Source organism: Cnephaeus nilssonii (assembly GCF_951640355.1).
Source record: "Cnephaeus nilssonii genome assembly, chromosome: 8".
NCBI lineage: Eukaryota > Metazoa > Chordata > Mammalia > Chiroptera > Vespertilionidae > Cnephaeus > Cnephaeus nilssonii.
Window position 1 is genome coordinate 101,233,480 of NC_137079.1, and position 21,397 is coordinate 101,254,876.

The 21,397-nt window shown below is 35.1% G+C and overlaps 1 protein-coding gene across 1 annotated transcript in view; it reads left to right on the forward strand.

The window, feature by feature from the left end:
* The window catches only part of TRPC4 (transient receptor potential cation channel subfamily C member 4), a gene marked incomplete at its 3' end in the record, with an annotated part of 376,713 nt that overhangs the window by 174,670 nt on the left and 180,646 nt on the right, over nucleotides 1-21,397 (forward strand). The gene's annotated exons all lie outside the window — the stretch shown is intronic.

The following is a 21,397-nucleotide window of genomic DNA, read 5'->3' on the forward strand; positions in this document are numbered from 1 at the left end:
AAAAAGGCAAGTCACTAGTTTGAAATGAAAACTAATTATAGGAAAAGACTAGCATGTATGTACTTGTATAGCATGTGCTGCTAAACAGAGAAGGCTTATAAAAGTAAATTATTAAAACAGGTTTAATACCTTATTATAAACCTAAGAGGGAAAATTTATACATCGTATTTTTTATATTTTGTGCATTAAAATATTACTACAAACATGAATACTCGTGAAATTTTAGTCATGACTAATTTCCTTTATGGAAAATTAGAGGTCAAATCATTATATCATGTTCTTTTTTAAAAAAAAACACACATCTGCCTCAGTTATGATTGGTCTGGACTCTCTCTGCCTATCAATTTTTTGGTCTGTCTTTTAAAACATTAAAATGAGTGTGTTTTGAATTTGTAGGTTTCATTTTTGTATTGTATAGATAGCACTGTTCTTTTAAGAGTAGATATTCAACATTTTTTCTTGACTTTGATTATTTTTTTCCGTTAAACAATCGCATGTCAAGTTTTTTCCATTTAGAATATCCTCTGACTTACAAAGGATTGCATCTATCGCTACCATTCCATCCTTCACTATATGAAAACCCCCAAAAGCTTCATCTTTAGGTTTACTCAAAGTTTAATGAACCTGTAGCACTTCATTTATATATGTCAGTTTCTTAAAGAACACAAAACACTTGTTTTTCCTCCTAGGGAAACTGTTTATGAGCCAATTAAGCTATGAAATAGAAAATTATTTATATTATATTTAATGTGATTGTATGTTCCTGAGCAAATAAACTGTTGTAATGGTGTATGCACAATGTAATTTAATGATAAGAGTGCTTGTAGCTTGGGGGTAAAGTATAAATAATAAAGTCTTAGTTACATTAAAAAAAAAAGATCAGTAAAGAGGAGTAAGGTTCAGTAAACATTTACTTTGAGGCTATTAGGTCAGGAAATTGCTTTGAGCCATCACTATCTCCACAGAACAATGGTGCTTAGCATTTGCCTTGCCAATGCTCAAGGTCCATCGGCCTTCTGTGTTCCTTGATGCACTCTTATGATAGTATCAACAGTGGATGGTTTCCCACAGTGCCAGAATCTGTAATTACTGACTTGTGACTATAGTTATACACCTTTGACTTTATTTGTGGGTTGACTTCAGTCCTGACCTCCCATCGTTCACCAAACACACACAATCATCATCACACCTGCCTTTGCTGTTAACTAGTTTTGTGGTCCTGGAAAGTTCATCTGACCTCCATGGACCTCAGTTTCCTGGTTGTAAAATGAAGAGGTGAGGCTTGATGATTTTTGAAGTACTTTCCACCATAACTTTCTAAGGAAGGTAAATCTTGGTAAATCTGACACAGAGTATCAGATGAAAGTGTGAGCATGTTTTTTAGTTCATTTTTCTCGATCATGTGCATCACAAACATTAGAAAAAAAATCATTTATTTCATTTTCCTTTGAGGGATAAAAGCAGATAAACAATAAGCCAGGCATTTACAATTTTAAGATCCTAATCATTTGAGATGGTTGCTAATATTCAGGTCATATCTTTTAGCCTCCTCTCATTCATTTCAGCCCCTCACTCATTTCTACACTCACCTCTTCCAGGACCAGTAGGTTTTCCAAATATCCCTTTGGCAAAAACTCTCAGGGAACCCACTGATGAAGCTCCCAAATCAAAGCTGAACAGCGCTCTCATGCTCTTAAAAGTAGCCTTAGCAAGGAGGAAAGTAATCGTATTTCCTGTTCCAAATATTACATACAGAGATGTCACTGACAGATTGAACTACTACAGAGTTATTTTTACTTTAAAATAATAACTATTAACACCAGGAGATTGCTTACTGATTGGGTCACAAGTGATCGGCCTTGATTGCTGGCCAGGCCTATGCACCCCACCCATGCATGAATTCGTGCACCGGGCCTCTAGTTAAATATAATTGACTATACTTGACACCAGTTAAAGAAAAGGGCATACAGGGAAATAGATACAGTCAATCACTACCTTCTGGAATAGCCACTGAACACAACAAAATTACTCTTCTCTACAATCAGTATTCAGTGACAATCTTAGAGATTCCTTTAAGAATTTCGAAAGATATCTATTAGTCTTTAATTTATAAAACACTAGAGCTGTGTTATCAACAATAGCCACCAGCTACATGAGGCAGTTAAACAAATAAAATGCAGTTTGTCCAAACTGAGGTATAATCTAAGTGTCAAATACATAACGGCTTTCAAAGCCTTGGTACAAACAAAATGAAAAATATCTCATTAATAAATTTTAAATTGCTTATATCTCAAAATTATATATCTTAGATTAAATGAAGTCTTCTATGACAATTAATTTTATCTTTTTTCCTTTTTTAAAAATATGTTTATTAGAAAAATTTAAATTACACATATGGCTCACATTTGTATTTCTTGAGGCAACACTAAATTGCATTAAAGAAAATAAATGTGTATAAAAAAAATAAATTGCAGGTTAAATAAGCCAAGCATCTAAGGTGAAACATACATAAAGAAATACAGAAATTTACTCAGTTTAAATCTCTTGACAAACTATCAATTTCTTTCTTAAATATGTTTACTATATCTTACAGTGAGACTCGTATCTTGAATGGTAGAGAAAAAATAAAAGTAGAGTTTGAATTTGCCAACGATTGGGTGATCAACTTATTCTGAGAATGTGATCCTCAGGGAAACAAAATAAAATATTACAGAATTTAGTAATATTTAAGCTAGAATCAGGGACTTGTTATTTTCATAACTAATTAATGAATTAAAATTGAATAAAGCTGATATAATTGTTACTGCAACCTAACATTTTCAAAGTATTGTTGCTTACATTATAAACTCTTAGATTATGCTGCAAAGAAGTTCTTCTGTTTGAAATACCTATTACTATAATCATCCATTTAATATGACATTACAATAATTGATGTAATATATTATCTTTATTTGTGAATTTTCATAATACATCAAAAGAAGTTTTAGAAATTGAATACCAGTAATAGATCTCTAGTAAAAAGCACTTATGTTTTATCTAAATTGATTCTGTGTGATATTTCAGAAACTGACTTGAGAATTCATATATTCACAATGGACTTTGTTTTATGGTTATTTTGTGAAGAGAATTGTTAAATAAAATCTTATTTTAGAGTATAAAATCTATTTTGCTTGGTATAAAAGAGAATAGATAATTACATATTTGATAGCATTATACAGACCCTAGAAATTTAATTTTCAATACCTTGATATAAAAGTCATAGTCTATCTTTCTCTTAAAAAATTAATTGTCTTTGTTTACTTGTTTTTCTACTATAGACTAAATGTTTTCACCAACCCCACCACCCTGACAATTCAAATGTGGAAACACAATGTGATGCTCTTTGATGGTGGGTTCTTTGGGAGGTGATTAGGACAAAGGAATGGAGCCCTGAAGAATGAGATTAGTGCCCTTATTAAAAGAGACCCCTTCTGCCATGTGAGAATATAGGGAAAAGCTTGCTGTCTATGTATCAGAAACTAGGGCCTCAAATATGCTTGTATCTTGATCTTGGACTTAGCCTCCAGAACTGTAAAAAATGAATGCTTGTTGTTTATGTCATGCAATCTATTGTATTCTGTTATAGCAGCCCAAATGAACTAACACAATCCCCTTGCTAATTGAAAATCTATAACTTACACTTGAAACCTATATAATTTTATTAACCAATGTAACACAATAAATTCTATTTAAAAAATTAAAAAGGAAAAACAATCTATAACTAATGAAATCCGTAGCCAGATATCTCCAGTCATACAGAAATAAGAGAAATTCAAGACCCATGAATAAGGTTAGTCATCAGCTGAAGATTTTTTCTAACAAGAGAAAGGATAAATAATGTGATTAGTAAGTAGAATATATACTTTAGTGGTATATTTAGCTAAGAAACAATAATCTGATGTTTATAGTTCTAAGTTGTTTAATTTCTATACCAAAGCTATGAAATTAATTTTGCCATAGTGGAAAAGTAGAAATGAGAAAATTTATGAACTACATTTTCTTGATAGCAGGAGTAATAACTTATCCTCTCAAAATATTAAAAACATAAATAAGCACTTCTTTTAAAACTAAAACCAGTAACAAAAAAGGTGCATTTTTGTTTACTTTATTGTTTGAGCATTGCCTATTAAAACATAATTACAATCAATACTTATATTGTTGATACTACAAGTCTTATACATAGCTGGGAATTAGTATTTTATCTCAATGTTTACATAAATCAGGATAATAGAGTCTAATCCAGTAAGAGTAAGAAATCAGTATTAAATTTGCAACAAAATTAAAGTGTTTTTCCACATGTAATAGTCATGTTTATTTATTGAGAAAACAAATTTCTTCCTAATTCTTAGGACAGAGTAGCAAAGCCAATTACATATCTTTGGCTTTCTTCAGTAAGAGTATCTCATTGTTAATGCGTCTTTCTTTAGCCTTCAGCCATTTGTTTAGACTTGGCCTCTTTTCTATGCTACACAGCAGTATTGAAGCCATAAAATAATGTAGACACAATTTTAAATGTAGTAAAATGTGCCTTTCTGATGTTGCTATTCATATTTATTTATTCATTCTAAAATTATTTTCAAGAATCTTTTTGTACCCGAAACTATGCAAAGCATTATAGATGCAGAGATAAATAATATCAAATTAGTATGGAAGTATACAGAGATAAATATATCAGTAGAGTTAACTATAATGTTATATATTATAAGTTATTCTGATATATGTTTATATAGAGAAAACCTACCATTGTAAAAGGTTTTTCTTTCTCATAATGAAAGCAGGCCAGAGAGGAAGATAGCGTGGTGACTAGAGCGGTTAAATGAGGAGGCAGTGTTTGAGACAGAGGACTACTGGAGTTCAAAATGTGTGCATGAAGGGAGGAAAGGTAAATGATGAAAACAGATATAATTTTTCATTCTCTATTTGCTTCACATACAAAGTTTGGCCTTCCTAATTTAATTAGGAATTCTACAGTGGTTAATAATGTTATTTTAAATATTAAATTATATACTCTTCACAGAACAAGGCTATCTGTATTTTGTACTGATTTGACATCTCTCCAATATAATTGACAGATCCTTATGATATTTTGTATTCTCTTCAAATATGGGCATTGTGTAGCATTTTGTTGGTGACATTTATACCAAAAAGTATCATCACCTCTTGGATAAAAAGTGAGTGAATGTTCCAAATTCTCAACCTTTAAACATTTACCCACATTTTGAGGTCAATATTGCAATGAAACTGTGAAACACTACTTCAAAAGAAACTCCCCACGTTTCCCTACCCAGTATTGTCTGCCTTCACAATATCCGAGGTAGAAATTTTTGTCTTGGATTTAGCTCCAGTTGGAAGAAGATATTTCCTATTCTATGGAGACTTATAACTTGTATAGATTTGACAGAAGACTACTGTAAAAATGAAATAGAGAGAATACTTCAATCTCAAGAAATTTTAATATAAAGCCTTCTCCAGCCATTTACTAAATGAGCTATTTTCAGCATGCTGAGAAGGTAGAGATTATTTAGTTGACATTTATTTATATGGAGACAGAAAAGGAAATTTATTTGCCACTGTTTTGACCCTTGGTTTTTTACTTTTCAGCCAGCTAAATAAATGAAATGATGTACTGGAAATTAGGACTTTTAATTTAAATATGATACATTTTTATAACCTTAGTATTCTTAAATTCTGGAAATACATATGGAAATATCTCCGTTTTGAATTTCTATCGTGACTTTTGAATTCCTTTGGAATTAGGGAATGACGTACCTATATCAGTGTTAAAAATAGTATGATGGTATTGCTGAATTTAGAAAAAGGAAAACAATTCAAACTATTTTCAGCTTTCAACAATGTTTTAGGCAAAGTAAACTTATTATGACTAGTAAATATTTTGACTATATTTCTCATATGTATGATGTACCAAAAATTACATTATGAATGTTTGGGGGTGGTTAAAGAACTGCTCAAAGTTGGCCATAATTTGTCTAGATGATATGAAGCAGATAGGTTCTGTTTGCTATCAAATTGACTTTCCACCACTAGAGAATTTAGCAAGAAATTCTTGTGTATTTGTAAATGTCCTCATAGTTTTCATTTATTTCTACTGAAAGTCTAGGTACTAAAAAAAAAGGTCATTCTATCTAATTATCATTAACTTCATTATGCTAAGATTGTAACTTTGTTTACCGTCAGGTGTGGTTTTCTCTTACATTTTTCATCAGACAAGTATATCTCTGATTGCACAAAAAGCAAGACAGAGGGAAGAATGTTATTATCTTCATTTAAAGCAATATTAGTAACATTAAAAGTAAGTACTGAAGCCCATTTTGCCACTTCCAGGTCTTATCTCTCTTTCATTGATTCTTGTGGAATTGAACTACATTTCTTTGAAATGTTTTTCCCTGGCAGCTAAACTTGAAATACTCTGCCTCTGTGCTCCTTGTAAAAATGTATTTTCTAAGACAAACTTGATTTTTCATAGCTTCTAAGCACTAACATCTATCCTGGACTGAGGCAGCCTTCTCAGCCTACACTCAAAAACAACACAGTGAAACTCCTAGGAACCTGCCTGAACTATTTCACATTACATTAAGACAGCGATTTTCAACCATTGTGCCACAGGAATTTTAAAATATGCAAAACCTATTTAGTCAGGGGCACTGACTTCTTTTTCCTTAGATTGTCAAATAAAAAATGACAACAGCCCACACAATAGCCATTGGTGTGAATGAATCAAAAGTATACCTTTTCTATTTTTGTCAGATAGGTATAAAATATATTTTATGGTGAGTTGCAGATTTTTAATAATTAATTTATTTGTATCATGAGATGAAAAAAGTTGAAAATCGCTGCATTAAGAAGAAACAGAAGCAGCTAATTTTGTAATTTCTGGAAATAAGGACAAGAATGTAAAGTGTCCTTATTGTTGAGGTTAATGACTTCAGCTCAGGCTTTTCTGTGGAACTTACATGAGTAAATAGTGCCTGATTAGATGGGTCCATAAGCCTTAAGAATGTTCAACAGTTAATGAAATTGAATAAACATTCATTGACATCTCAGTACCAAGTACTGATGCTAGGGATTGAGTGCTGAAAAAAGATAAACCCTTCTAAAATAGTTCACTGTAACCCATAATTAAAATGCAGGAGTAAGTGTAATTATAAATGTACATAAAAGTACAACAGCAGTACTGAGAAAAACAATAATTGACTATAGGAATGACCAAGATAATTAGAAGCTGAATTGGAAGACCAAGAAAAATTCACTGTGAGAAAATGAGAAGTGGATAATTACAGGCAACATTATCAGCAGACACAAATCTACAATAGTAAGAAAGGCACAGACATGGTCAGAACATTCTGAATAGTTTGTATGCCTGAAGTGTATGCGTGGCTGGGGAAAGGAAGATCATGGTCAAGTATCTTAGGGCTTCATAGGTCTTGTATAAACCTGGGCCTTTTTGCTGGAGACTATGAAATGCTAGTACAGACATTTAAGTCAGAAGAAGACACAGTTAAATTTGCATTTTGCATGGCCTATCATTTCAACGTTATGGTATATAAATTAGAAAGACTCATCCTAATAGCTTTGGCAGAAAATAGACCTATTTTTTCTAGTATAGGCCTGTGATCATGACATCTGATATTATGATAATATTTCATGTTAATCTGAATAAGAAATGGTATTGCAATGAAATAAGGAGAGGGATATGAGAGAAAGAGGCTGACTTGAGTACAGATTGAGGTAAATCATAGTGAATATGCTTGTGACACCAGCAAAATAGGACATTTTAAAACAGCTTTATTGAGGTATAATTGACATAAAACAAACCGTACATACTTAAAGTGAATACTTTGGTAACTTTTTATATGTGAATACCTTAAAAATACCACCACACTTAATATAGTGAATATGTCTGTTGCCCCACAGTTTCCTTTGCCCTTTAATATGCTTTCTATGCACACCCTGCCCTTTCCCAGACAACTGCTGGTCTGCTTTCTGTCACTGTAGATCAGTTTGCAGTTTCTAGAGTTTATATAAATGGAATTATACAACATGTACTCTTTTTACTCTGGCTTTTTTTATTCATAATTACTTTGAGATTCAACCATGTGTGTCTATTAATAGTCCTTTATTTTTTCATTGCTGAGCAATTTTCCATAGTATATCCATTCACTGTTTGATGGAAATTTGAATTTTTCTTGTTTTTGGCTGTCACATCAAACCTATTATTACATTTGCATACAAGTCTTTGAATAGACACATGCCATCTTTTCTTTTGGACAAATGCCTGTATTGAAATGAGTCTATTTTATGATAAGTATAGGTTTAATTTTAAAATATATATATACTGCAAATTGTTTACAAAGTGATTGAATGTTATAGGCACCTCTCACTGGCACCAGAGAGGTGTTACCACACAGCCCCCTGAGCCAGTAGAAGAGGGCTGTCGCAAACCTCGATCCTTGGCTTCTCATATAAATGCATTTATATGAGAGACCTTGGCTGTGTTGTGAAAAGCCAATCTATTAAAGCATGCACCTTTATTGAAAAAGCAAGCAAACCTACACATCTGGATTTTGAAGCGCAGATGGGCTCTCAGCTAATCTGAAGAGCAAGCTGGGTGGAGGTTTGAGGCGTTATATATCCTCCTGTCTATAGGTCTCAAAATTCCTCTGCCGAATATTTTGGTGCAGATTAATTCTCAAGGTCCCCCTTTTTTTACTTTCCCAGAATTCATGAGAAGCACCTGGCAACTTTTTCTTGTCAAGCCTTGAGACTGCTGGCTTCTCTGCTTAGGAGAGAAAACTCTCCCTTTTTCCTTTCCCTTTTCCCCCTCCCATTCTGCATTCTCTCATTAGGCAGTTTTTTGTTTTGTTTTGTTTTTTAACCATTTGCTCTCATGTCCTTGCTGGGGAAGATAAAGGCTTCTTAGTAACAAGCTGGCTGCAAATTGCTCATACTGTTTGGCCTTGTTTTAACATTCCTGTCTCAGTTTCCCTGTCCCTGTAATCCTGTAATATTGACCATTTACATTTTGATGGGCAATGTATGAGCGTTCAAGTTTCTCCAAATTCCCATCAATACATATCATGGTTAGTCCTTTTTATTTTAGCCATTCTAATAGGTGTGTAGTGATATCTCATTGTGGTCTTAATTTGCATTTCCCTAATGACAAATTATATTGAGCGTCTTCCACGTTCTTATTCAACATTGGTATATCTTTTGGTGGTATATGTTCAAATATTGAGCCCATTTTTTAAACTTTGGGTTGTTTTCTTATTATTGTGTTTGAATAGTTGAAGTACATATGGTTAGAGAGAATTAAACAACCAACATAGTTTGTTTGTTTTATATTTTATTGATTTTATTACAGAGAGGAAGAGAGAGGGATAGAGAGTTAGAAACATTGATGATAGAGAAACATCGATCAGCTGCCTCTTGCACACCCCCTACTGGGGATGTGCCCGCAACCAAGGTACATGCCCTTGACCGGAATCGAACCTGGGACCTTTCAGTCCGCAGGCCGACGCTCTATCCACTGAGCCAAACCGGTTTCGGCTTAACATAGTTTTTTTTATGCTAGGGACTCTCTAGATCTTAACTGAGATCATGAGTGGATGAAGAGTTCATATCTCATCTAGGTAGATGTTGTCACTCAGCTATATATGCATACAGGTAGATAAGCAATGTTTTGGTCCAAAATAATTAATTATAAACTTATTGAGTTATTTGTATCTGTATTACTTTCAAGTGATAATTTTCTGATAGAAAAATATATCTGTTGGTAATTTAAATTTAGGATATGGTCAAACCAGGCAAACATCTAGGAAGACAAAGTTTTACTTATGTTGGAGATTTCTATTACATACCCCATCCCAGATATTTTTCTTTCTCAGATCAGTATCTGTATATTTCCCCCTATATGCTTATAGTTCTTCACTAAGAGTATAATACTGAACCAGATCAAGTTTTCATGCCTCTTCTTTTTCCAGCCACCAAAGTTTTATGTTATTAATCCCATAACATGGAAGCCCCATTTCAACTATGTAACCATTGCGTAGTGCTTAATGCCTTGTTTGCCTTAGCAGTTTAATAATTTATGCCAGTAAAAATATACACTTTTCCAGAAAGTCCTTATGAAAATGTTTTAATTATAGTAACAGAACAATATGGGAGATGGTATTATGTATAGGAATTTTTTTTCAGAAAAATCTTAAATTTGTATTGTATTGATAGCTCACTACCTATATGTAGAATTCAATAATTTCATGTTATCAATAATTTGATCTTTATTCCTTCTTACTCATCGCATTTATCACCAGTCTTTGCAAGAAAATAAGGAAATAGAAAATAGGGAGAGGAATATAAATTTAACATGAAGTAGAAGGCAGGGTTTTTTAAATTATTTATGAACTTAAATATATTTGGAGCATTTGAAATAGCAATATTTGTGTATACTATCATATAAAAACCTAAACATAGGGCACTGCTAGAAAATGAGTAATTATCAATGTTATGGTTTGAATTATATCCCCCAAAATGATACATTAAACTCTAAACCCCAGTACCTTAGAATTCTACCATATTTGAAAAAAGGGTCATAACAAAGACTGGTGACAAATGGCAATGAGTAAGAAGGAATAAAGATCAAATTATGGAGTAGGATAGGCTCATAATCCAATATGACTGGTGCCCTTACAAGAAGAGAGAAGATAATGTAAAGTGAGGCACATGGGGAGAATGTTATGCAACAACAGAGACAGAGATGAAATAATGCAGCTGCCAAGGAATGTTACTACCAGAAATTAGGAAGGGGCAAGGAAGGAGTCTATCCAGAGTCTGAAAGTGAGCATGATGCTGTCAACACCTTGATTTTGGACTTCAAGCCTCCAGAACTATTAGATAATATGTTTCTTTAGTTTTAAGCCACCAAGTTTATGGCACTTTATTATGACAGCCTTAGGAAACTAAGAGAATGAGCAAATGTACTTTATTAAAATCTAAGAGATCAGATGGAGATATAGTTTATATACAAAATCTTTCAGTATTCACAAGGATAATAGTACCTTGGTTTAGAAAAAGAATCAGTGAATTTTATATCTGCACTCCAATGCTTTTGGTTGTAAGTTGAGTTCCTTTGAAGAATTTCTATTGATGGTTGCAGGTCCAATTTTTCACATACAAATTCCTCATATACATAGAATATTCCTTATTTTTAAGTCATTCTTCACATATGCTTATGATCTGGCCTTACACATTGAGATGTATATTAACTTAGTGAGCTATCATAAGGATATACTGACCAGGATGTTAAGAAGAAAACACTTGTACTCATGGCAAGTGGAAATCCTGAAATTTATGATGAGAGAGAGGAAATGATGCATCCCTCCTTTTGAAGCACATAAGATAGATAAGTTTTTAAAAAAAGAGAAAAGGAAGACCACTACTCAGTAATCCTTGTGAGAAATTAAGGCAAAGAGGAAGAGAGAAAGGCCAGCATGGGAGAAACACTGCAGACAAACAGGCATTGTTGACAATTAGATGAGTTAGGGACGGAGAAGGAATGAAAAGTGACACCAAAAATATTGCCTTTTAACAGGTACATTTATTCTTATTATTCTCCATGTTAAGCAAGTAATGGTAAAGATTGGCAGAAATATATGAAAATGTTTTCGCCTTTGGCTCTATTATTTTTTTTTTTTCTATTCAGCTCTCCCCACTGTTGTTGTACAAGTTGCAGCAGCAGTGTGGGCTCTGCTATTTCCAAAAAAGATAATTTTTCTCACTCCATCATAGACGAGTTAGTTTTATTTCAATTTCAGTAAACAGATGATGAACAACCTAGTATTACTTTTTAGCCCAGGAATGTGTTAGTCTAAGGAGCTATTGACAGGGAAGCAAAGAGTTTAGAGAGCATACAAGAAAATGATCTTATTTTTGACCTTGAGACTAGAGTTAAAAACTTATCTATACTAATAAAAGGGTAATATGCTAATTAGACTGGACATCTTCCGGATGTCCTTCTGGACAAAGCCACGGTGGCAGGGGCTGAGGCAGAGGAAGTTAGGGGCCATCAGGCAGGCAGAACGGTTAGGGGTGATCAGGCTGGCAGGGGAGAAGAGCAGTTAGGGGCAATCAGGCTGGCAGGGGAGAGTGGTTAGGGGTGATCAGGTGAGCAGGGGAGAGCAGTTAGGGGCAATCAGGCTGGCATATAGAGTGGTTAGGAGCAATCAGGCAGGCGGGCAGGCAGTTGAGTGGTTAGGAGCCAGCGGTCCTGGATTGCGAGAGGGATATCTGACTGTTGGCAGTTGGACATCCCCCAAGGGGTCCCAGATTGGAGAGGCTGCAGGCCGGGCTGTGGGACCCCCACCTCCCATGCACGAATTTTGTGCACTGGGCCTTTAGTCTGTATATATGGTCTAACATAATCTCTTCACATAAATTATTTATGTGTATAAATTTACAGGTTAGAGGAAAGATTCTATTCTGTGATATCAACTGTTGATTCTGAAAAAAGGTATAAAGAAGACCCTGTTTTACAGGGTCTTGTAAAATGAAATATTTTCAGAAATAATTGACATTACATAGAAAGGAATAGGGAAGAAAAAGAAGAGTAACGATATCCTTTCAACTCATAAGAGTAACTTGTATTCGTTCCCATTGTGTCTTTTTTTCTCTTCTGGATATTTGTCCTAATGGAAGATAATAGTTTAGTTCTCTAAACCAGGAGTCTCTCCAGGAGACTCTAAGTGAGAGTGAACACCCTTTCTGAACATGCCACTCCTATGTGCAGACACTGTTGGTGGCTCATCAGGGGACTCAGCACATTTGGTGGGGAGGGGATCAAGATTAAGACCAAATTTTATTTTTTTGTTAATCTTCATCCAAGAATATTTTTTCCATTAATTTTTTTTTTAGAGAGTTTAAGGGAGGAAGGGAGAGGGGATACAGAGAAAGAAACATCAATATGAGAGAGACAACATCGATTGATTGCCTCTGCACATGCCCTAATCAAACCTGATCAAACCTGCAACCCAGGTATTTGCCCTTGACTGGGAATTGAACGCTCAACCCTTCAGTGTGCAGGCCAATGCTCTAACCATTGAGCAACCAGCAAGAACAAGCTTTCTTCATTTTTCCATCTACCATTTTCATCTATATTCACTTACATCCAACAATTCATATTGTAATTATTAGGTACTGAAAGATAATAATTAGAATACCTGGTAAAAGTCAGATATTTGCCTCAGGAAGCCCATGCAGCAACCTTTAGAGAAAGCATCCCTGCATCCTTTTCTTATACCAGTGATGGCGAACCTATGACACGCGTGTCAGCACTGACACGCGTAGCCATTTCTGATGACACGCGGCAGCTGAGGCGGCCGCATGCCGAGGATGAAACATTTGCTGCTCCTGAGGATGAAACATTTGCGAAATAATGTTTTTTCCTCAAAGTGACACACTACCCGAGTTATGCTCAGTTTTTTGACGAGGTTTGACACACCGAGCTCAAAAGGTTGCCCATCACTGTGACTTAGACACTGAGTCCCAAAGCATAAAGGTCCCCATATGTGACTTTCTTCCCAAAATAAATAGAATGAGTATAATTCTGTATATTAGCAATATGTGTCCCAACTCCTACTAGGCAAGATATAAAGGTCTGTTCTCATAGGTTCATCCTAAAAGGTAAAACCCTTTTTTGCTAAATGCACTCAAATATTTTTATCTCTTCTGAACGGAATTAGTTCTCCTTCAGCCAGACCAGCAGTGGTCAAGAGCAAATGCTGCCTTCGAAGAAGACCTTGAGTTGTTCCTTGGGTTCAGTCACCCATTCTTCCCCTTCTGGCACCTCCTTCACTCTGGTGTGATGGATCTAGAGCTTTAACTCTACAGATTCAGGATGGTTGGAGTGGTGAGAAGCATGTCCTGGGAAGCTGCCTGTTTTCCACCAGTGGAATGTCTGGCAATCTAGTTTTTCATGTCTTGAGTAGAACTCTGCCCCCTGCTTCTAAGGGATATAAGGGACCTGGCCCATCATCTTTGCTCTGTTCATGTCTGTCTAACTGCCTACCATATCCCCCACTCAAGGATCTTGGCTCTGGATCCTTTCAGAGAAAATGGGTGAAGGGTCTCTTCTGTAGCTGCTTCATGCTGATAAGGGACAAAGTTTTCTTTCAGAGCCTAGAGATCCTTGCTCTCTGTCAGGGGACAATGAGGCCTGGGCATGGAAAGAGCACAGTGGTGTCTAGAGGTAGTATTCCCTGAGTATGAATAGGGCTTTTAACCTGGTGGAAACAAACTATGTTTTACATTTTAATATTAGTGGGGCAAAGCTAGGACAACAAAAATTATGACAAATAATCTGGTGGAAGGAAAAACATTTCAGTTCTAATAATTCCCTATTGGAACACAATTTGTCCCAATAAAATCACCCTCATTTTTATTAAAGAGCCAAATTAAGACCAATTTATTTACTGTACTAAGTCTAGTTACAATTTGGCCTGGTTGTTTGCATGAACACAATAAGAAAAACAACTAATTGTATAGTATTTTAAAAACCTGCCTTGCTGAAATCTCATGATTGAGCTTTAGTTAGTTCCTCGGGGAAAAGCAGCTGAGCCATCTAGCTGTCATCAGGTTTGCCTGAAATACCTATAGATTTGGGTAAGTTCCTCGAGTTATTGAGGTCCCCAATGATGTTTTAAAGTTCCTTCCATGTCGCCGAAACCGGTTTGGCTCAGTGGATAGAGCGTCGGCCTGCGGACTGAAGGGTCCCGGGTTCGATTCCGGTCAAGGGCATGTACCTTGGTTGCAGGCACATCCCCAGTAGGGGGTGTGCAAGAGGCAGCTGATCGATGTTTCTCTCTCATTGATGTTTCTAGCTCTCTATCCCTCTCTCTTCCTCTCTGTAAAAAATCAATAAAATATATTAAAAAAAAAAACTTTAAAGTTCCTTCCATGTCGTCTTACAGTCAGGCTGCAGGCTTTCTCCCAGGGGCTCTTATTGGCTTTTTATGGTTTTCTGTTTTTGTTTTTCTTTTTTTAAGTGTCTTTATGAATGCAAGGGACACATGTGAATTTGCAAGTTTACAGTTTTTAATTATTTATTTTAATGTAATGGCTGGAGTTGTGCTGGACTTGGTCAACTTTAGAAAGAGAACTGACTTTCATACAGTGAGCCTGAAAAGAAACCCCACTCTTCCCAGTCAGAGAATGTTGCAAAAGATGGTAATCCCTGGGGCTCAAAGATGGAACAGAGGAGGCAGGGGCTATAGGGTCCAAGCATGCTGCAGGCAATATAATGGCCCTAGAGAGGAATTGCTGGAAAAGACCAGTGGCAGGTGTCAAAGAGAGGGTGGTTGCCTTTGCTGATAGTTCCCTTCAGAAGGGACTTGGATCAGGCAGAGTAGACCTAGAAGTAATCCAAATAAACCAAGAGGCAGTGATGGGTAAGGAGAAAGAAAGGAAGGAAGAAAGGAAGAAACTAAGAAAAAATAAAATAAAAAGAGAAAGCATGGATAATAAAAACAAAGGACAGAAAGAAGAATGGACAGAAAACATGAAATCATTGAAAGTTTATGCACTTAAATATGAAAATTTCTATTTTAGCAATTAAAGACTGAAAAAATATTTTTAGCAATTAAAGACTGAAAAATTCTGTAATATAAAGGCATAATTTTTTTCATCCTTAACTTGGCAACTAATTTAAACATGAAACCCATTTTTATGGGAAATCCATTCATTAATGGAATATCATTTGGGGAATGCTGGTGTAGATATGTAGTGAACAGCTATAATAGCAAAATAAAAAGTAAAAACATTGTGAGAATATCCAGATTAATGGCAATTCTTAGGAATACTTTTTGGGTTATTTCAATCCTATGATTAGAACAAATTTATAGCCCAATGTTTACATTTTGAAAGACTTGTGTATTACACCCACTCCTGTTCTAATTATATAGTCTTGTCTCGATTATTTACCTATACATGAACCTATCGTGTCCATATTTAATAAAAAAATTGTACTTGTTAATTTATTAAGCACATGTGTATACTTTCCAATAATAAAAAAATCTTTTATGAAAAGGTGTTAGTGAAAAATTAAAGCCATCCTTGTGCTTGGCAAAGGCAGGTGTTCCAAGAGGATTAAATGTTTTGTTTCTTTCTTCTAGGTAAATTAATATAGTCTATATGTGTGTATTAGGACAACAGAAATATTTATCTAAGAAAACCTTGAGTGCTTCCAATAAATTTGTTTGCCCCAGTGTTCCATGCCTAAATGAAATTATGGCCAGGATGTGCAGTTTGTTAGTTCCAGAATTCACTTAGACCATGTGGACCAAAGTACACGTTTTTACTTTTTCTTGTAAATGTATTATTAAATGTATTATTAAATGTGTTATTCATACTTAGTCCGTTGTAGTTTTTCTTCAATTTGTGAAAACTAATGAGAATATAGCAACTGCTCATTGTATGTATTTTGCATTTCCCATTAGTTTATTTAACTCCCTTCTATCAAGGTCTCTCAACTACACTAAATTCTAATACTATGAAGAATATTTTATATGAAAAATAGAAATAAGATGGTAGGCTATGATTTATTCATAATGTGCTGATGGGAGAAGGAGAGAAGGATTGCATGTGAGAGGGAGGACCAACTCTTAAACAGAAGAGAGCTTATTAAGGATCTATAACACACTTAGCCAGTAAACTCTGCAGATATATCAGGAAAAACTCAATTTTGATTTTCAAATATCTGACTTTGAAAAGAATAATATGCAAGTAGTGTGTTAAGAAAAGTTCTTCTTTGAATCATAAAATTTAACTTATTTACAAAGCTTAAATTTTACTTTAATAAGTTACTTAAAAAGTAATACAGAGCCTTCATAATCCTAGTTTGAAGAAATACAGTGTCATTTTGTTGCATATGTATTTACTTAACCAATTATTACCAACTTAATTCAATTTATTACATTTCTTTGCAATTATATCCCTTGAAAATTAGGGTATCCAAGGTAAGATAAAGAGAAACAGTTGCATGAGAAATCATTATATCTTCAGTCTGTTTTGTGGCACACATTAACTATCGAATTGGTCTTTTAAGGAATCACTCATCTGTACTTTGACTCTCAAATAGATTTTAGTTTATGATAAACAAGATCCTTTCTGAGTACCTAGAAATTGTTTGCTTACTTACTGTCAAGAAACAGTGAGAACAAAGCAAACCTTGCTTAAAAAATATCCACACAGGCTAACACTGAAGAAGAAATATTGGGGTGACCAAGTGTTCTGCTTCTAGGATAGGCCTATTTTTTATATTGTAGTATTTTATAATTTTTAAAACCATACCATTTATCATTTTTTAATTATTAACAGTATTACAGATTCCCCCATTTCTCACTACTTTGCATCTGACCACCCAACCGACACCTCACTCAAGGCATTCACCACATTATTGTCAGAGTCCATGGGCTATGCATATAGGTTCTTTGGTTAATCTCTCCCCTCCCCCACTCTCCACTCCCCTCTGATATCTGTTTCAGTTATCCGTGACTCTGAAACTATTTTGTTTGTTAGTTTATTTTGTTCATTAGATTCCACATATGAGTGAGATCATGTGATATTTGTCTTTCTCTTACTGGCTGACTTTGCTTAGCATAACAATCTCCAGGTCCATCCATGCTGTCATAAAGAGTAAAACATCTTTTTTACAGCTGCATGGTATACCATTGGGTAAATGTACCACAGCTTTTTTATCCACTCATATACTGATGAGCACTTAGGCTGTTTCCAGATCTTAGCTATTATAATTAACACCGCTGTGCACATAGGGATGCATATATTCTTTCTGATTGGTGTTCCAGGATTCTTAGGATATATTTCAAGAAGTGAGGTCACTAGGTCAAAAGGCAGTTTCATTTTTAATTTTTTGAGGAAACTCCATAATGCTTTCCATAGTGGCTGCACCAGTCTGCATACCTACCAGCTGTATACTAGGGTTCTCTTTGCTCCACATTCTCACCAGCACTTGTTTGTTGATTTATTGATGGTAGCCATTCTTGCAGGTATGATGTAATACCTCAATGTAGTTTTAATTTGCATCTCTGATAATTAGTGAAGTTGAGCATTTTTTCATATGTTATTTGGACATCTGTATTCCTCTTTGGGGATGTGTTTATCCAGGTCTGTTGCCCATTTTTTTATAGGATTGTTTGTCTTGCTGGTGTTGAATTGTGGTAAGTTCTTTAAATACTTTGGAAATTAACCTCTTATCAGATGTATAATTGCCAAATATGTTCTCCCATACAGTGGCTCTCCTTTTCATTTTGCTGATTGTTTTTCATACACAGAAACTTTTAGTTTGATGTAGTCCCATTTGTTTATTTTTTCCTTTGTTTCTCTTGCCTTAGGACATGTATCAGTAAAAATACTGGTATGTGAGATGTCTGAGATTTTACTGCCAATGTTGTAGGATTTTTGTGGGTTGGTAATTTACATTTAAGATTTTTATCCATTTTGAGTTTATTCTTGTTTATGGTGTAAGTTGGTGGTCTAATTTCAATTTTTTTGCATGCACCTGTTCAATTTTCCAAGCACCATTTATTGAAGAGACCATCTTTACTCCATTGTATTCTCTTGCCTTCATTATCAAATATTAATTGACCATAATGTCGTCATTTGATTTCTGGGATCTCATTTCTGTTCCATTGATCTCTATGCCTGCTCTTGTGCCAGAACCATGCTGTTTTGATTACAATGGTTTTATAGTATAGACTAATATTGTGATCTCTCTAACTTCGTTCTTCTTTCTCAAGATTGCTGAGGTTATTTGGTGTGATTTTTGGTTCTATATAAATTTTTGGAATGTTTGTTGTAGATCTGTGAAATATACTGTTGGTATTTTAATAGAGATTGCATAAAATCTATAAATTGTTTAAGTAGTATGGGCATTTTAATTATGTTAATTTTTCCACTTCATGAACAAGGTATATGTCTTCACTTATTGTATGTTCCTTAATTTCTTTCAATGTCCTATAGTTATCCAAATATAGGTCTTTTATTTTTAATTTAAATTCTTTATTGTTTAAAGTATTACATAAGTCTCCTTTTTCCCCCATTGACCTCTCCCCGACGCCCCAGAACATGCCCTCACCCTCCAGCCACACACTCATGCCCTCACCCCCCTAGTGTCTGTGTCCATTTGTTATGCTAATATGCATACATGCAAGTCCTTTGGTTGATCTCTTACCCCTTCATCCCCCGCCTTCCCTCATAGGTGAGAAAGTCTGCTCGATGATTCTATGCCTCTGGTTCTATTTTTGTTCATCAGTTGTGTGGTTCATAGTATCCCACAAATGAGTGAGATCATGTGATCTTTGTCTTTCTCCGACTGGCTTATTTCACTTAGTATAATGCTCTCCAGTTCTATCCATGCTGTTGCAAATGGTAATAACTTCTTTTTTACAGCAGCATAGTATTCCATTGTGTAGATGTACCACAGTTTTCTAATCCACTCATCTGCTGATGGGCACTTAGGCTGTTTCCAAATCTTAGCTATTGTAAATTGTGCTGCTATCAACATAGGGGTGCATATATCCTTTCGGATTGGTGTTTTTGTTTTCTTGTGATATATTCATAGAAGTGGTATTACTGGGTCAAATGAAAGTTCCCTTTTTAATTTCTTTTTTCTTTATTGATTAAGGTATTATATATGTGTCCTTATTCCCCCTTTGCTCCCCACCACCCTACTCATGCCCTCACCCCCCTGGTGTCTGTGTCCATTGGTTATGCTTATATGCATGCATACAAGTCCTATGATTGATCTCTCCCCCTTACACCCACCCTCCCCTACTTTCCCTCTGAGGTTTGATGGTCTAATTGATGCTTCTCTGTCTCTCGATCTGTTTTTGTTCATCAGTTTATGTTGTTCATTATATTCCATAAATGAGTGAGATCATGTGATATTTATCTTTCTCTGACTGGTTATTTCCCTTAGCATAATGCTCTCCAGTTCCATCCATGCTGTTGCAAATGGTAAGAATCCCTTCTTTTTTACCACAGCATACTATTACATTGTGTAGATGTACCACAGTTTTTAAATCTACTCATCTTCTGATGGGCACTTAGGCTGTTTCCAATCTTAGCCATGGTAAATTGTGCTGCTATGAACATAGGGGTGCACATATCCTTTCTGATTGGTGTTTTTGTTTTCTTGGGATATATTCCTAGAAGTGAGATCAATGGATCAAATGGGAGTTCCATTTTTAGTTTTTTGAGGAAAGTCCATACTATGCTCCACAGTGGCTGCATCAGTCTGCATTCCCACCAGCAGTGCACCAGGGTTCCTTTTTCTCCACATCCTCGCCAGCAGTCATCATTTTTTGATTTGTTGATGATAGCCATTCTGACAGTTGTGAGATGGTACCCCATTGTCATTTTGATTTGCATCTCTCATATGATTAGTGACTTTGGGCATGTTTTCATATGTCTCTTGGCTATCTGTATGTCCTCTTTCAAAATGTGTCTATTTAGGTCCTTTGCCCATTTTTTGATTGGATCATTTATCTTCCTTTTGTTAACTTGTATGAGTTATCTCTAAATTTTGGAGATTAAACCTTTACCTGAAATAGCATTGGCAAATATGTTCTCCCATGAAGTGGCTTTTCTTGTTGTTTTGTTGATGATTTCTTTTTGCTGTGCAGAAGCTTTTTATTTTGATGTAGTCCCATTTGTTTATTTTAACCTTAGTCTCTATTGCTCTAGGAGCTGTGTCAGTACAGATATTGCTACTACGACATATGTTTGCTGTTTTGCTGCCTATGGAATCTTATAGGATTTTTATGGTGTTCTGTCTTACATTTAAGTCCTTTAGTCATTTTGAAGTTGTGTGTGTGTGTGTGTGTGTGTGTGTGTGTGTGTGTGTGTACGCGTGCATACGTGCGTGTGTGTATATGGTGTAAGTTGTTGATCTAATTTCATTTTTTTTGCATGTATCTGATCTAATTCCCCAGTACCATTTATTGAAGAGACTATCTTGACTCCATTGTATGGTCTTGCCTCCTTTGTCAAATATTAATTGAGCATAATGGCTCTGGTCCATTTCTGGGTTTTCTGGTACCATTCCACTGCTCTATATGTCTGTTCTTGTGCCAATACCAGGAAGTTTTGAGAACCGTGTCTTGGTGATATAGTAGCTTGATATCTGATATTATTATCCCTCCAACTTTGTTCTTCTTTCTCAGGATTGCTGTCTTTCTCAGGATTGGGATCTTTTTTTATTCCAGATGAATTTTTGGAGAGTTTGTTCTAGGTCTTTGAAATGTGCCGTTGGTATTTTAATGGGGATTGCATT